General features: G+C 38.1%; 1 protein-coding gene across 1 annotated transcript in view; it reads left to right on the forward strand.

The window, feature by feature from the left end:
* The window catches only part of LOC124168911 (lachesin-like), a 1,190,944-nt gene that overhangs the window by 532,165 nt on the left and 641,990 nt on the right, over positions 1–16,789 (forward strand). The gene's annotated exons all lie outside the window — the stretch shown is intronic.

The following is a 16,789-nucleotide window of genomic DNA, read 5'->3' on the forward strand; positions in this document are numbered from 1 at the left end:
TTGGCGCCATTCGCTTCGTGTCCAAGGAAAAGCCCACGTCCCCTCGCAAAGTTTTCCCAGAAGAGAGAATCCCCTTGACCGTGCACTCGCAGCCACGCTACCCACACCAGTGCCATCTCTTTTCTGCTCGGGAATCTCCCCTTCCCGCGTGGACTTCCCCACCCCTGGTAATGTGGCAACCCTTCCTTCTTCACCTCTCCCCCGTCATCTTACCTCCTCGAGTCTTTCAGGCCGGCAAACGGAAGATGTCCGCCCTCCCAGCTTATTCAATTTGTCCCTCCCTTCTTCCATCCCGTTTTATCACCGAGAGCCGTCTCTTCCTACACTCTCCTCCACATTCTCAAAGATCCGACCTTCTCCCTCTCACCCCCGAGAAACCTCTTCTTTCTCTCCATCTCTTCCCACATCCCATAATCCTCCAACTCTTCCTTACCGTCCCGAAACCGCCGAAGCTCTTTCCTTCCTGCCTACTTTTCCTCGTATCCACTCCTCGACTTTGGACTCAACCTTTACTTACTTCCCCTAAGAAGAAGCTACCTTCGTATAACTAACCTTTTCCTTGAGAAAATTTTCTCGTAATCTTGAAGCACTCATAGCTCAGCAATTAGTACATAAAATAACTAGTTGCACATATTTTATGATTCGCTATAATATTTTTGGGCTCTCAAAAGTAAAAGCTTCGGTTTCGATTTGTCAAAATTCAGTTATTCGTTCAAATAAAAGTATTTATAATTGATCATGGCTTAATAAAAGAGAAAATATCCAAATTTCTTAATTTACCGGGACTAACCACTGTGATATCTTTACGGAGTCACCCGCGATGCACAAATTTTGCGAATGATCCAAAGAGTATCATATGCCTTGATCGAGAATTGAACCCGGATCCCTAGAATTTGGGCCGAGTGTTTTGGCTAGTTATGCTCTCGAGGTATTATTTTACCCTGTGGAATGTTTTGGACTCTACAGGATAAGTTAAAGAACTCGACCGGAAATCGGACCATCTATATTCGAATCCCCGTCAAGGTGGATGATTTTTTTCACTGGATTTTTTCACATAAAATCCCTCCTTCCAGCCAATACTTAGGTGTACGTTATCATGCATGAGGATGTCCTGAGTTTATTCCTTTTAAATTAGGAAATACTAACGTTCTCTCAAGTTATTATCATTTTAAAGACCAACCCAATGCAAGTTTTTGTTGTTTGGTCAAATCCCTTTTCTATCATCCCATAATCCTCCAACTCTTCCTTACCGTCCTGAAACCGCCGAAGCTCTTTCCTTCCTCCCTACTTTTCCTCATATCCACTCCTCAACTTTGGACTCAACCTTTACCTACTTCCCCTAAGAAAAAGCTACCTTCGTATAACTAACCTCTCCCTTGAGGAAATTTTCTCGTGAGTTATTAATATTAGTTACACATCCATTAGTGTATAAAATGAATGATCACTTGTCTTTCACCTTTAACGTTGACATATTTGCGCTCTTTGAGCTGGAAGATTTCAAGAATAATATTTTTGTTATTCACAAAAAATTTATAAAAATAATTTGCTGCAAAAATATAACGAAATTATGATCTAAAATCTCTAGTTCTTACCGTAGTGTTAACACTTTTTTGAAGTTTACGCGTTACTTCATGAGAGTTTCCAGGATTATTTTATTTCAAATAGGGATATGGAAGCCTTGTGGAATGCCATACAGTCATAAATAAAATAATTTATAATAATTGTTAATGTCTTAATATAACAAAAAATGTTTTAATTTCCACAGTTCAAGTTAAAGTATAAACACTCAGTTCAGGCAATTGCTGTCGTTAATGCGAAAGTTCTGGATTTTATTCTTTTAAATGGTAGAACGCTAACGGTATATCAAAATATTTTTCTTGTAAATGCCGACCACTTACAAGTTTTCGTTGTCTGGGCCTTGAATGCAACAACCGAGGTCCCACCCTTTTAATTTTTTTAATCTTTTTCAAATGGGTACTAAAGAGCTTTTATTTTATGTTTATTTGATTAATTATTTGCAATAATAGTACTTAAGACCGATAAATAAGAGCACTTACCTTACCTTACAATCATCCAAGTGCTAAGAAAGAAAAAAGCCAAAATATTTTATGAACCATCAAAAAATGTGGTTGCTCCGTCGCAGGATGCAAAAAATTAAAGATAGCACTAGCATTTCTTCATTTAAATGGGCAAGATCTAGTAATAACCAAGAAAACCAAAAATATCTTTGCTAACACAAGAATCGAGGCTTCTTGATATTTTTTCGTCACAAGAAGCCATAAATCAATATTTCATATTTCCTTTTAACTAACGACTGCAAGTCATTCATTTATTAACAAACCTCACCCTCGAAGGAACCCTAAAACATATAGCTCTAGTATGAAAGATGAGGGAACATCTATTTTGTATGAGTAACTTGCGAGAGAAATTCCTCAAGGAAGAGATTAGTTAATGAAGGTAGCTTCATTTGGAGAAGCAAGGAAAGGCTGTGGAGATGAGTGGAAAATAGAGGTGTGGATACGAGGAAAATTATGAAGGATGGAGCTTATGTGGTTACAGGACGGCAAGGAAGAGTTTGGAGGATAATAGGATCTGAGAAGAGTCGTTTAACCTGCCAAACAAAAATTTGTTGGTTGTTTGTTTTTGAAGACAAATAATGTACGATAACTTAAGTATTTTCTCATTAAAATGGGGAATATCTTAAATAACTGTCTGGAGCGGCAACGAATACCTAAGTTGGGTTAACATTTTGATGATAACTGGTAGTTTTGTATGATTTTTCCCCAAAATAAGCCATGTAAGTTGCATAATGTTTCGTTTAAACAAAGGAATGAATTCCATTCATTACGCAGCAAATCTTATCATAAAATAATTCTAAAACATAATATTCTAGCATTACAGACTAGTGATTAACTATTTTATATGTAATAGCATAGATTTTACCAAGTTACGAGTTGGAGGAGGGCAGGTGGATAATAAAGGTAGCTTCTTAGAGGATATAAGCAAAGGTTGAGGAGATGAGTACTAAGCAGATGAATGGATGTGAGGAATAGTAGGGAGAAAAGATGGAGCCTCGGTTGTTAAATAGATGAGTGGAGAACAATAACGTTTATTGAATATAAGAGGGCAGAATATGCTGAAATTCCTGACAAGTGTTACCCGGAATAACCAACCTATCATTGTTCAGCTCTGGAGAGGATATGGTCGGAGTGCGAGCATTTCAAATGGGATGCTGTAGGTCGATACAGACGGACGGGCTGCAGTGGGGGGTCCGTGAGGGCGTGGTGGCTGTCGAGGGGGTAGATGTGAGAGGCGCTGCTCGGTTTGGTGGGAAAATGGATTTGAGCGGTGATAGGATGTCTTTCGAATGTTCCGCTCCACGAGATCCAGCCTGGATATATGGCGAAGGGGAGAGGACGTTGACTTGCCGATGGGAGTAGCTAGCAGACGTCGTCTTCCCCCACAAGTTGGCTTCCTTCTCCTTTCAATCATCTCTTGCTCGTCACCTTCCGAAGTCGGGAGATGTGGTGGTATTTTTTTTCCTCTTGAGATCAAACGACCGTTGACAAAACGTTAGGAGGTGTTGGGGCACCGCAGGAAAGATGAGATGCTGAAGAAAGAAATAGTGATAGCTAATGTGTATTCGTTTCTCTCCTATTTTAGCGGAAATACATTTTTCTTATAATTTTCTATGCAGCAATTGTTAATAACATGAGGAAGGAGCACAAATGGTAATTTCTACACTTTTTAGTTCCAAAACTTAACAACCGGTAATTTTGAAGGTGTTTACACACACACTTAACCTTGAAATTGACACAGTGTTGAAACCTTGGTTGGTTGTTGAGTTTTGGAATTAGAAAGTGTGGAAATCACCATTTGTGTTCTTTCATCATGGATATATCGAACTTCCCTCAAATCAAGCCAGAAACGATTTTTAAACTTGATAATAATATCAGAATTTTAAATGTAATTTCATCATTTTAATAAATTTCTTTAATTTTCACATAGCTGTAGGTAATAGTTATTGCCCGTCGCGTCGTTAGGATACCTGTATTTTCTCGTATAATTTGAATTGACATGGAATCGGGTTGATGTGGTTGTTTGGTGGTCGTGGATTTCAACCCTATGGGCTCGGTTTCAAATCCCAACGGTGGCAGGGAATATTTAGAGACTTCCCAATCCCTGATTGAATGATGTTTGGAAGGCATTTCAAGTTTCAAGTTACGTCCGTCGGATGAGGCGTGAAGCCGTGGTCCCCTTGGTGCCTTTCGCTAAGAGCAGGCTATTGCCGACGCCGGGTTTCTATCCGCCGTTCCAACCTTATCCTTTCCTCATGACGCAAATGGCCTCAACTGTTGGTCGCCTCCTACAAATACATTGAATTTACGCATATATTTAGTATTGCTAAAAATGCCACTTAGTTTTGCCGGAAAATTTGTAGTAAGCCATATTAGAGGCTAAATTTCTCGATATATGGAAAACATGAAAAATATTCAACTGCTATTTTTTTTGTGTTGCATTGATTTTTTATCAGGATTGTGATGCCTAATCGAATTTTACCTTTTTGAGATCAAACGACCGTTGAACAAAAAGTTAGGAAGTACTGGGGTACTGCAGGAAAGATGGAATACTGTGGAGAGATATAGTGGTACTATCTACTCATTTCCCCTATTTTTGGAGGAAATAAATATTTTGCGTAGTAATTTATGTAATATATGTTAGTTATTTCAGTAATTTAAAAAGATTTAATTGACTTATTGATAGCTGTATTTATTACATGGCGCGGCGTTAGAATACCTGTATATCATATAATTTGAATTTACGTCTATATGATTACTGAAAATGCCGCTTAGTTTTACCTGAAAGTTTTTTAACTTACTTTTCCATATACTTGTTTTTCCATAAGAAATCACTGTCGTAAAGCATATTAAAATCTGCGTTTCTTCATTAGAAATATGCGAAATGTTTTATAAGTTATTTCTGTCTTTTGTAATAATTTGCTCTCATGTTTCCGAGGCCTAACTGCTTCTTACCCAGCGTGATTACACATGTATCTATTTATAAATGGATTACATTTTATGTGGAAATATTGAAAATGCCAATTATTGTCTCTGTTATAATTATAGCAATTAATTTTCACGTAATTTATATGTAGGCTAAAGTTAAGGTATTGGGAAAAATATTGAATAATTTTTCTAAGTTCCGCGTGGGATTCGTACTTAACTTGCGCAGGCTTTGGAAAAACGCACCAACCTATTGAATTTCTCAGCGCCGTGTAAGTATGCTACTCGCACGCATATAACGTTTTGTGTAGTATAACACGTAGGATATATCTGACGAATATGCGAACTACGAAATGAGATTGAATTTTAGGCATGTGCTCAGTATGTATTATTTTTGAAGTCAAACCAACTCTAAAGTTTGTGTATGATGAAAAAATAAAAGTTTGAAGATCCAATAATCACCAGTGGATATTCATGGCTACCGTGTATTCCAACCAAGTTTTCCTGCTTATACAATTGTATGCTACTATTTTGTCGGTATATTTCTCAGTTCAACCTTGCTTGGCATTGAAGCATTTTTCTCTCCGCCCTTATATCATGATTGCCTTTTCTCATTGTCTCTATTGCCCTTTAGTCCCCTTATGACCGGATAAAATAAAAGATCCCTCTTCCATATCCCTGACCTTAGCCAGGGTACCATTGCGAATAAATAACGTGCCCTATGATCCATGATACACCCCCCTGATCCTTCCTTTCCCTTTCCCCTAAACTCAAATTCTATTCTTCTTTCCATCCCGTAACCCCCGCACCAAGCACTAATGTGTATTAGAATAATTCGGCTCATGATTGCTTGGAAGCAGTCAAAGGAGAGGAAATTCGAGCTTCGATATGTAGTTTTATTATAGCTGAGATATTTGTATTAAAATGGAAATGGTGTATGGCGCTTAGTCTTCTCTGAGAAAACCTTAGATTGAAAATCAGGATTAGGTTTACGATACGATTGAGATCAAGAGTAAGTTTATTTCCATAATTTTTGAGGATTTTATTCACTGCATACTAACCATTATAATTGATGATTTTGTCTTTAAAAAGGCACCTAAACAGTGATAGGATAGGAATCCAATTCAAGTACATATATCCAAACTCCTTATTAGGCATCATGTATATTATTGCATTAGTTGGCAATGAGCCGAAACTGTTGTTTTGTTGGAGCTTAAACCAATGAAAAATGATACCACATATTGCTAAAAGCGATGAAATTTGACTTTAAAATGTTGTACTTATTTATTTTATGGTAAAATATTGACAGTAAATTTGCTTTGGTAAATTAAATTAAAGAACACGGTGTGCCTGATAAGCAACGCATACCTGTACGAGACACAATTTTTCACATGGTTTATGGCAATGCTTTTCCTAAGAGTCAAATATTAAAATGACCAGATAAGCCTATTGGTGATCGCTTGAGGAAGTCCCAGCGCTTTGGCTAGAATAAGCGCAGTATCATTTCAAAGATAAGGAGGCATATGGAAGATGCTATCCTCAACCGGACCTACACATTGAAAATTTGAGCGTCTTGGAGCATTCAATTGACCGGTGAGAAATTTGGGAAAGGTAGATGTCGTTACTTATCGTTTTGGTAGATCGTCTGGTTCCTTGAAAATATATACCCGAGGCTCTCATACTATGTGAATTTCAGGCACATCTGCTAACACATCAGACATATTAATAGGAATCTTGTATGATCAAATAGGTGATGTGATCATTCATTCAATTGCTCTGTTTTATATGAGTAAGAATCATCATTAAACTTGTACTTGCTCAAATCGGAGATCGTTTAATGATCAAAGTTTATTTTTTGGTTTGCATTTGAAATTTAATTTTTCGGTATGCAGCGATTTATATTTTGCCGTCTGTATAATATAGTGTATTTCGTGCAATATTAAAAAAATACTATACGTACATTTTACTAAAAAATTATGAATGGAATAATTAAAATTGTATTCCTATAATAATAAAATTGAAATTAGTTACCGGCGTTAAAAATACTCGAAAAAAGAATTTTCTTAAATAATTGATAATTATTGCACCGTTTAAGTATTTTTCGTTTTATAAAGCGCTGGTGACAAGACTATCATTGTGTTTGCAGTTAAATTATCTCTAGCCACATTATTCAATGTGATTCTTTGATATAGCTGCCATTATTATCATTTCTACCTTCTCTTCAGCAGCAATAGTCTTTGGTACAGGTAAGGAATTATTAAACGGGATCAGTGCTGTCACCTTAGGAGGTGGTATTTACTTTAAGAGACGAAAGAAAACAGAGGTCAGGAGAGGAGAGGCTACGTACATTGTCGATGTTTCTTAAGTGAGGGAGTAAGATTAAGGTCATCATTGGGGTACGAACACAGTTTGAGCCCCTCGTGAGGTAATAGGTTTTACGTGGGGCATACTATGAAAATTTGTCATTATTATCCATTATAACGTGAAATACCCATACGTAAGCCACAATTTTAGCAACAAAAATTTTTTTATTTTTCCAATCTTTTAAAGTTATATATTTTTATTTATAATGTTTTATTTTGACTGGGACATAATCAGAAAGTTTTCCATTATGTATGAACCACACCTAATAGTTTTCAGTCTATCAGATAGCAATGCAAAAAAGCCCATCTTTGACCGTTTTATTCCTCTATAATTTACCACAAGCTGTGCTAGAATTTTTAATTTGTTTCTTTATTGGCGATATATTTGATTTTTAATTATTGTTTGATGGGAAATTCTCAGAAAATTTTCATTTACTTATAAAATGTTCCGAAATCTTTTCAGTTAGTTTACAAACAATTTCACAATTCAATATTATCAGCTCAGTTAGAACCTTAAGTGTGTTTGCGCAGAGGAATTGATTTTTTTAATACTTAAAGTTGTGGGGTATGAACTATCCATACTCTAGAAATTTTTACTGCTATATTCGTCATACTTCCCGATTTCCATACTACTATACCATACTTTGTTCATTTATATCTTCTCTTTAGTAAGTTTTGAAATGGCCAGGAAATCGTTTAAGGGGATCAGTGCCGTCACAGTTTGGAAGAGGAGGAATTTACTTTGTGAGACGAAAAAAGGCCACAGGGCAGGATGAAACGATACGTATATTGCTGATGTTCCTCGGGTGGGGGAACAGGATAAGGTCTTCATAGGGGTAGGAACACAGTCGGATCTTTCCTCGGAAGGTTAAAGGTTTTAAGTGGGCAGCAGACAGTAAGGAAGAAAACGTTGGGTGGGGGAGGTTAGCGTTCTCAGAAAGGCGAAGAAGTTGATGTCTGCAATGGTGGGGGTGTCGGGAAGGCCTTTTCTTACTCCCGGTGCCGGTCGTAAAAAACCACCCCCACCTAACGCGCTCTTTTCAAACCCCATAACTCCCCCACGTTTTCTTTTTCCTCCAACCCCTTTCCACCCCATGTTATATATATATTTTTTTATTTCACTTCCCACCACTTACGTGGGAAGGCCTTCAGACGGCAGACCGGAACGTTAGGGGTGAGGGGGGGCAGATGGGGGATAGTTTCATGGCATGGGTCGGCCGCCACGTCACTTCCGGAGGAGTTTTTTTCCGGTTCGTTTGAGGACGTTACCTTTCATGCCCTTCTATCTTTTTTCTCTCTATTCTATTCCCTCTGAACAGTTTTTCCCCTTTCTATACAAGAACACGCACAATCCCTGGTATCGTATCGTTTCCGTGGTGACATATCTTCAAACCTATTAGAGCCTGAATTTCTGATACTAGACTCCCTTTGTCTCTAAACGGGATAATTAATTCTGTGCTGATAAATGCCGAGAAAGCGTGTGATTCATTTCCTAGGTAGTGTATATCCTGTTCTTAATCGTGATGATAAATTTGCAGTTATTTATCCTTACACATCCAGAATTAAGCGAACAGGTCCTCAAATGTATGTTTTTATTTGTACACTCCTAGGTCAATGTTCATGATAATAAATATATTACCTTTCGTCCCACTGTAGTAAATAATTTCCATTAAATTTAATATATAGGATAACAATGAATTTCAAATAAACTTGAGTGATATTAAACTTAAAATAAGGCTCACATTGACACAAAATGTATCCATATTTTGATGGTGTACTCACTAACGACGTGAGGCTTACGATACTACGTCTGGAAATGCAGAAAGTGTAATATATGAGGAAGTTGGAGTTGTTTCATGCAATAACATATCCTGAAACCTATTACAGCCTTTATTTCAGATACTATACTCCCTTTGCATTATAACTTGTTAATTTATTCCGCGCTAGTAACTTCCGAGAAAGAGTATAATTCATTCCGTAGGTAGCCTATATACCTTTTACGTGATGATAATTTTTTGGCCATCCATCCTTACAGATCCAAAATCTAACAAACCGCTCCTCAAAAATGTGACTTTCACTTTCAATTATATTTTAATTTTATGATTCTATGGCAATCTACATGCTACTTAAAAATTATTCTTTTAAAACTGATTTGAAGTATTTTAAATAATTTTATGAATGAAGGAAAACAATGAAATCCAGATACACTCGAATTAACTAAAACTTGAAAAAAGGCCAAAATTAAGCCAAAATGTCTCTATTCTTTGATGCCTTACTCATCAACGACGCAAAGCTTACTTGAGGGGTACTACATCTGGGTTTGCTAGGAGTGAAGCAGATGAGCAAGTCTGGAATAGATTCATGGCATGGGTTGACTACCACGTCACACCCGGTGAAGTATTTTCTTCAGCAATGCACGCAACAATAAAGAAAAATTTCAGAGTCAATCTGCTTTGAATTATTTCCATTAATTTTTAAGTGTTGCAAAACTATGAATGTAAAATATACTTGACTGAAGTTAAACCTTAAGTAAAGCTCAAATGACGTAAAATATCTCCATTAAATTTCGTTGGTCATCTTATGTACGATCGTAGACTTGAGATGCTATATCTGGGAATGCTGAGAATTTAGCAGGTGAGGGAATGAGGAACTGATTCATGGCTTATGTTGGCTGCCATGTTACTTCTGGAGAGGATTATTTACGGTTCATTTGAGGAAAATACCTTTTACCATCCTTATTTTTGGTCAGTCATTCATAGGTGATTATCGCATTCCTTCATTCAATTCTCCTATCAGCTGACCTACGTCTTACCATTCAGATCCTTCGTTATATTCTATCAATCAAAATTAACTATTTTTTATCATAACCTGTGCGAAAAATTCGTAGAAAAAAATCATTCGCCTTGGCAGGAATTTGAACTTTGATTTCTGATCGCCCGCTTTTGCCAGTTAAGCTACCTTAGAGTATTTGTAGATATCACCGGAAAAGGACTCCGGAGGTTTTTAGGGACTTCGGAGCTGCGACAAGAAGTCCAAAAAGTGCGCACAGCGCCACTGTCGGAGAGGAAAACCTGAACTTTGATTACATAGAGGTGGTCGCTCTTTACTAATTTAAGTATACCGGGACTAGCCACGGTGGTGAATTTACGCAGTCACCCGCAATGCACAAATCGTGCGAAAAATCCACAGAGAAAAAATCATTCGTCTTGACCGAGATTCGAACCTGGATTCGGGCTAGTCCCGGTATACTTAAACTTTTCACAATTTGTCTTAATAGCTTATAAGATTCACTTCATTATAGTAATTCATGGCCTCTTGTCTTTGGAACATTTGTTTTTTTTTAAGTTTACTTTTATATAATGGCAAAAATTAACATGTTCCCAAGAGTTGGGTTAATCCCCACATGGAATTTCGCTGCTATTTTTTGTCCTCGCAGGCGTTGGGACTGCCAGACATTCTGAGCGAGACGTGTGCAGATTGAGGTATTCGGATTGAATCGGTGTGGGGCGGAAGAGTAGAAGGGGAGTAGGGATGAAGACGGTTCTAAGAGTCTTCTTTTATGTTCGATAAACCTGCGAGGAGGTTTTGGCAGTTTATTTCCCGGACTGCCCTTTCCGCCCCCCCTCCAGAAACTCTCCAACTCCCGGTTCACTCTTACATTTCCTTCCATCACGACTCCCTGCCACCCCTGAACAGCTATCCCCGAACAGCCACCCCTGAACCTAACCCCACCTCCAAACTCTTAAAATGCGCCTTGATTTTGAATCGCCGCTTCGGCCATACGCTGCATCGTAAATGCCAGCGGAAAAATCTCTCTCAGGAACGAGGAATACCCCATTTGACTCGTTCCCCTACTCTTGACCCATTCAACCGAGCGTTGAATGTTCCCCACTCCACGCATTTGAATACATACATGCAAATCTGATCGTACTTGTCATATTCTATGTCTGCTGCCATCTTTATCATCGATCAGCAATCCTGAAATTGGTTGCCTGTATTCTCCATTCAATTCTCCTATTTGTCTTAAAATTTAGGTTCTCATCATTGTTTTCACCTTTTTTACTCTCCATCAATGAAACTGAACTTACTATTCCTTCATTACTTGTCTTAATGAATATAATCAAAAGAACCGAATGTGATGCAATGAGAATTTTCCTTATTGAAAAATGCAACTTTACACGATTACAAACTTTTATTCCAATCTAGGTGTCAATGTTACTACACCATCTTCAAGGTACAAAATGGTATGTAATCAGAGCTTAAAGCCGTGGAAAATTTCAAGTTTTATTTCACAACTCGTCTTGGCTTTAAATATACCTATATTTGTCAGTGTTCATGTCCTCCTGTCTTGAGGAAGGATGTCTTTGAGAAGATATTATGTTATGCGGTGACAGCCATCCCTGAACCCAACACCTCTCTCCGCGTCTTGATTTTGAATCGCCGCCTCGGTCATACGTTACATCGTAAATGCCAGCGGAAAAATCTCTCTCACGACGAGGAATACCCCACATGACTCTTTTCCGTAGTCTTGACCCATTCAGCTGAGCGTTGAATGTTCCCCACTCCCCACATTTGAATACATATATGTAAATGTGAGCATACTTGTCATATGTTACCTCCCCTCATCCCCCTGCGCTTCCTTTGTTCACGGAAATGCTCGTCGGCTATGACCGGACTACCATTGTCAACATTAAACTGTTTCAAGTACGCCGCTTGCCCAATCGATACAGCTGCATTCGATTATTTCTGCGATCCCTCGGACCTTATTGTAGTTAGTTTCATTGTTTGCTTCGCGTTTCAGGAAATCGTGAGTTGTCCCCTAAGCGTTTATCGCTAACGTACATCGCAATTGCAATGCGCACGTGCGATAGAAAGTGAGTCTTCCATAAACGGGATATAATTTTACCAGGGACCTTATATTATTTATGCTAGTCGATTAGCTCTAGTTAAAATCCCCTTTTTAATGCATTCTACCTGATTAATCTCATATTCGGGGTTTATTATTTCATATGTATTTCAGGAAAGATTTATTGCTCAGAGAGTGCCCTTAATAGTACTGAACATTAAAAAATAATTTTGAGTCTGCAGACAATAAAAATAAACTTACAAGGTTGAAATTTGAGTTACTATATAGCTTATAAAGTAAGCGATACATGAACTCAAAATTTGATATTTTAAATTGATCTGAGTCACATTTTGACCACTGTTATCAGAAAAATAATTAATGAACGGAAAATTATTATTTGCATTGCCTGACATCGTTTATGATGAAGGGTAAAGAAACGTTCTTTATTTTTTCGGTTTATAATTTTTTTATGTGCATTGAATTAGGATGCCTTAAAGCTTAAGAAAACGCATTCGATGTTCTCTGCATTATGATTTGCTCTAAAGGTTAGCTTTGTTTTTGAAAAGAAACGATTATTGAAAGAATGTTCGGTACAAGGGGTCAAACATTCCTACGAAAGTCTATTCGGTTGTTAAAAATTCAGGCAAATTTATGGCACATGTTATTAATTTCTGATGAGAATTATTTTAATGTCCCATACTCCCAAGAATGTTTTTTCACTCATCTCTGCCTTGTAGACCTGTGGACGGAGAATTCCACATTGTAACCCTGATAGGTCCTTTGAAGTCCTGAATCTGTGGCATAGAGGAAAGCTACCACGTATCACTCCTTTTTGTGGTCGATCCTACCCTAAATTCCTTCATCCTCTAAAAGGAAATGTTTTAAAAACCTATTCTTCTTTCTCTAGTCTCTTCTATATCCTTCTCACGAATGGACTATCATTTGATTTAGTCAGTTAAATTGATAGAAGCCAACAATGATTGCTCAAGTTAACTCACTTGACCAAATTTTGTTGCATTTATATTATCTGTTGTGGATATCACCGAAGGATCATTTAAATTGCCATGCTAACTAAATCAACTTCAACTTTCACGCACCCGTGCTTAGACGATCATACACGGAAACTCCAACTTCTAAGGTTTATCTTTGAAGTAAGTACAGATGGAAGTGACAAAGTATTATTATAATTGTTGTGTAATTTTTGCACTCTATTCATTAGTCATCAAATTGACTATTTTAATGCCAGCGGTGGATAATATCAAAAGCATAATCAAGTTTAATCCCTTGTCCAAATTCGCCAATATTTGTAGAAACTTCAGCTAATTTCTCTTGAGAATCGCTCCTCAAGTTATACATTGTTGCAACTCACCTTTAGACTTTCGTGATCCGTGGCATTGGCTATTTTAGCGTCAGTATGCGGAAAATCTACTGCTATCTAAGCTGAATCAAGTTAACACGCATGTCAAAATCCATTAATATATATGAAATTGCAGACGATTTCTCAGAAAAATCATGCCTCAAATTAAATGTTGTTTCCACTTATCTTTACATTCATGGGCTCTCCCGGGTAAGTCTGCACTTTAACCCTGATTAACCCATTAAAGACGAGAATCCCTCGGCGGGAGAGATATTCTCCTACCATTGTATGCTATGGTATTTGGAGGAGGCGACCGACAGCTGAGGTTATTTGCGCGATGAGGGAGGGGAATGGAAGGAAGGATGGAGAGAAACCCGGCGCCGGCATCAGCCTGCTCTTAACGAAAGGCGCCAAGGGGACCACGGCTTAACGTCCCATCCGACGGATGGAGTGTTGCGTTTGGAACATCCTCCACACAACATTCGAGCAGGGATCAGGCAGTCTCTGAAAAATTCTCTGTCACCGCCGGGATTTGATGCAGAGCCCACGGAGTGGGAATCCAACACTCTAGCCACTATACCAACCCGAACCGTCGCGTCGTTCCTTATCGTTGCCGACCCTTCCCCCACAATCCTTCTATCCTTAAACGATTTATAGAACCTCATCCTCAGACTCCATCCATTTCCGTTTACGACTCCAGGTCCAGACGGGCCTCTACAGGTGTTCCAGTGCTCAACAATACCTCCCTTGTTCTACAAAAGGTCTATTGTCATCCACTCCGCGGCCGAGAGTAGGGTTCTCGGGATGGGAGGGTCAAACGCATCAGACATGTATGTATAGATTTCTCCCTTCCATTTCCTTTTGCCAATCCATCTACTCCCCAGTTTCCTTAAAGTCACGCTACACCTAATCTCGATAGTGAATCGTTTCCATTCAAGTTTTTTTTTACGGCTAGACGTTTTACGGCCGATTCATTCAATTTCTCACGTAGCATCGGAACCCATTCCTCGCCGTTAATGGCGACGTAAAATAGCTCCGGCAAGAAGGAAACGTGAAGGTTATGATATATTCAGCGGATAAAATTTGAATTGAAGTAAGGTAGACTTATATCCCTATGTCCCTAAAGTTCAACAAAGAATGCTATTCAGAAATGTTTAGTTTCTTAGAATTAAGTTTATTTTTAACTTCTTTTAGCTTTTCCTCGCATATCTCCATTTAATTTATTTCAGTCCCACAATTCCACTAGCACATTAAAAAAACATATTTAATGCTTTGTTTTCCTAATCTCTTTCGTGTGGAATGAAAACATTTCAAATATAAGAGGTGGACCTATCAAACAAAGAGAAGAAATCAGAAGCATTGATTGTAACCACTAATGCCGGATAAATCAGTGTGAACCCTTACTTCTTCATCTACATACTACCCCGTAAGCCACCTAAAAGGCTTGTGGCAGGGGATGTTAGGACACCAGCCTTTTATGCATAAAAAGAAATTACAACTAGCATTTATTAAACTCCTTTATGGTCCGGGGGAAACGAATTCCCATATCTATCCGTTCGGCTCATATCTGAGAACATTTTTTCCATAAGTCATATTAATCAGGTTCAACACATCCTGCTAGAAAAAATCATTGCGTAATCATTAAATATATATATATATAATCTCCACGCCACAGTGTCATCGTCCTGTTTCAATTTCTATTATATGTTATTATGATTGTATATTCGCCTGTGGCGACCTGTGTGAATGTGAATTTGTAATGAAAATTTGATGTATGTGTCTTTATGACAGGGATCACTTTTGTATATGTTTAGTTTGTTCTCTGTTTTTGAGTTAATTTGTTGTTTGTTTTATTTGACTGTGAGCATGTTTGTTTTTGTTTTGATTTCTTTTTGCTGATTTGATGCTATGGTGATGAGAGAAAAATAAGAGATTGATAGGCAGAGAGCCATCTTGAAGTGAATGTACATAAGATTGAGACTAAAATACAGTGTGTCAAGTAATATTTTCATTGGTGTGATACGTTGACTTTACGGAAATATTTAATATATTCTAGGGTCAAGATCAGGTTTTGTACAAATTCGTTGAAAATTATGACTTATTGGAAGATATTGTGTACAAGTTGAGTTGTGTGCATTATTTGATTATTATTAAGGTATTGAGAGATTATCAATGAATATTTGGAAAAAAATATTTATACTCTCTTCATTTTTACTCTTTTAGTGCATCGCCTCAAAGGCGTGTACGCCCTTGGCTGGAAATTAGCTAACGTATGTTTTTTTTAATTTCCGTGCTTTATATCCTGCCGTCTGTCTCGAAGATATAATTACTGCTGCAAAACTGTTTCGCTCAGTTGGACATTTTAATATTAAAAATATTTTGGAAAATAAAAATGGTTAACCTTAGGTACTACGTGCTATACTGTATTTTCCATAGTTGATAAGTATCGTCAAATTTAGCCTTAAATATATTAGTTATGTTAAAAAAAGATCTTTACTTCAATCCCGGCCTCCGAAACAAAACCATTTTAGGTTCAATAGTATCCATAAATTTATTTCGATTGATCCTACCCACTTTCTGGTGATATCTTGTCTTCCAAACCTACACCGTTCCACTCAATTTGACACCCAGACTCTCTCCCGAATCACTTCTCCCTGGACACAACCGAACAACCATTCAGCGTAGTGGAGCCTAAACACACGCAATGTTGCGGCAGGCCAACCGACCAGCCGGTTCTCAAACATCGAACGAGAACACGGTGGACCCATAAAACGGTCCTTTACCAGCTGCCATGACCGCATATCCTGGCCACCCACCCGACCACGGTCGGTCATCTAGTCGACCTCCCCCTGCGTGCCAGTCTTGTACGCACATTCCACGCTATACACCATCCACATTCCATCCTGCTCCAACAATAACCTCCCCACTCCCTCAATATAGTCCTGAGCCTCTGTTATGAGTCCCCTTCCTTCTATACTACCTGCTGCTATTTCGATAACAACCTCGACACTTTAAGGAGCGAGTTGCTGCGCATGAAATAGCGATAACGGCAGGTTTACAGTTATCTACATCTACATAATACCCCGCAAGCCACCTAAAATACTTGTGGTAGGGGTGTTAGGGCACCAGCCGCTTACAGATAAAAAAATAAAGTGCTCCAACGAAGTTTGGACTAGCGTTAATTAAAGCCCTTTATGATTCGGGAGAAAAACGAATTCCT

The sequence above is a fragment of the Ischnura elegans genome, chromosome 12, assembly GCF_921293095.1.
Source record: "Ischnura elegans chromosome 12, ioIscEleg1.1, whole genome shotgun sequence".
Classification (NCBI taxonomy): domain Eukaryota; kingdom Metazoa; phylum Arthropoda; class Insecta; order Odonata; family Coenagrionidae; genus Ischnura; species Ischnura elegans.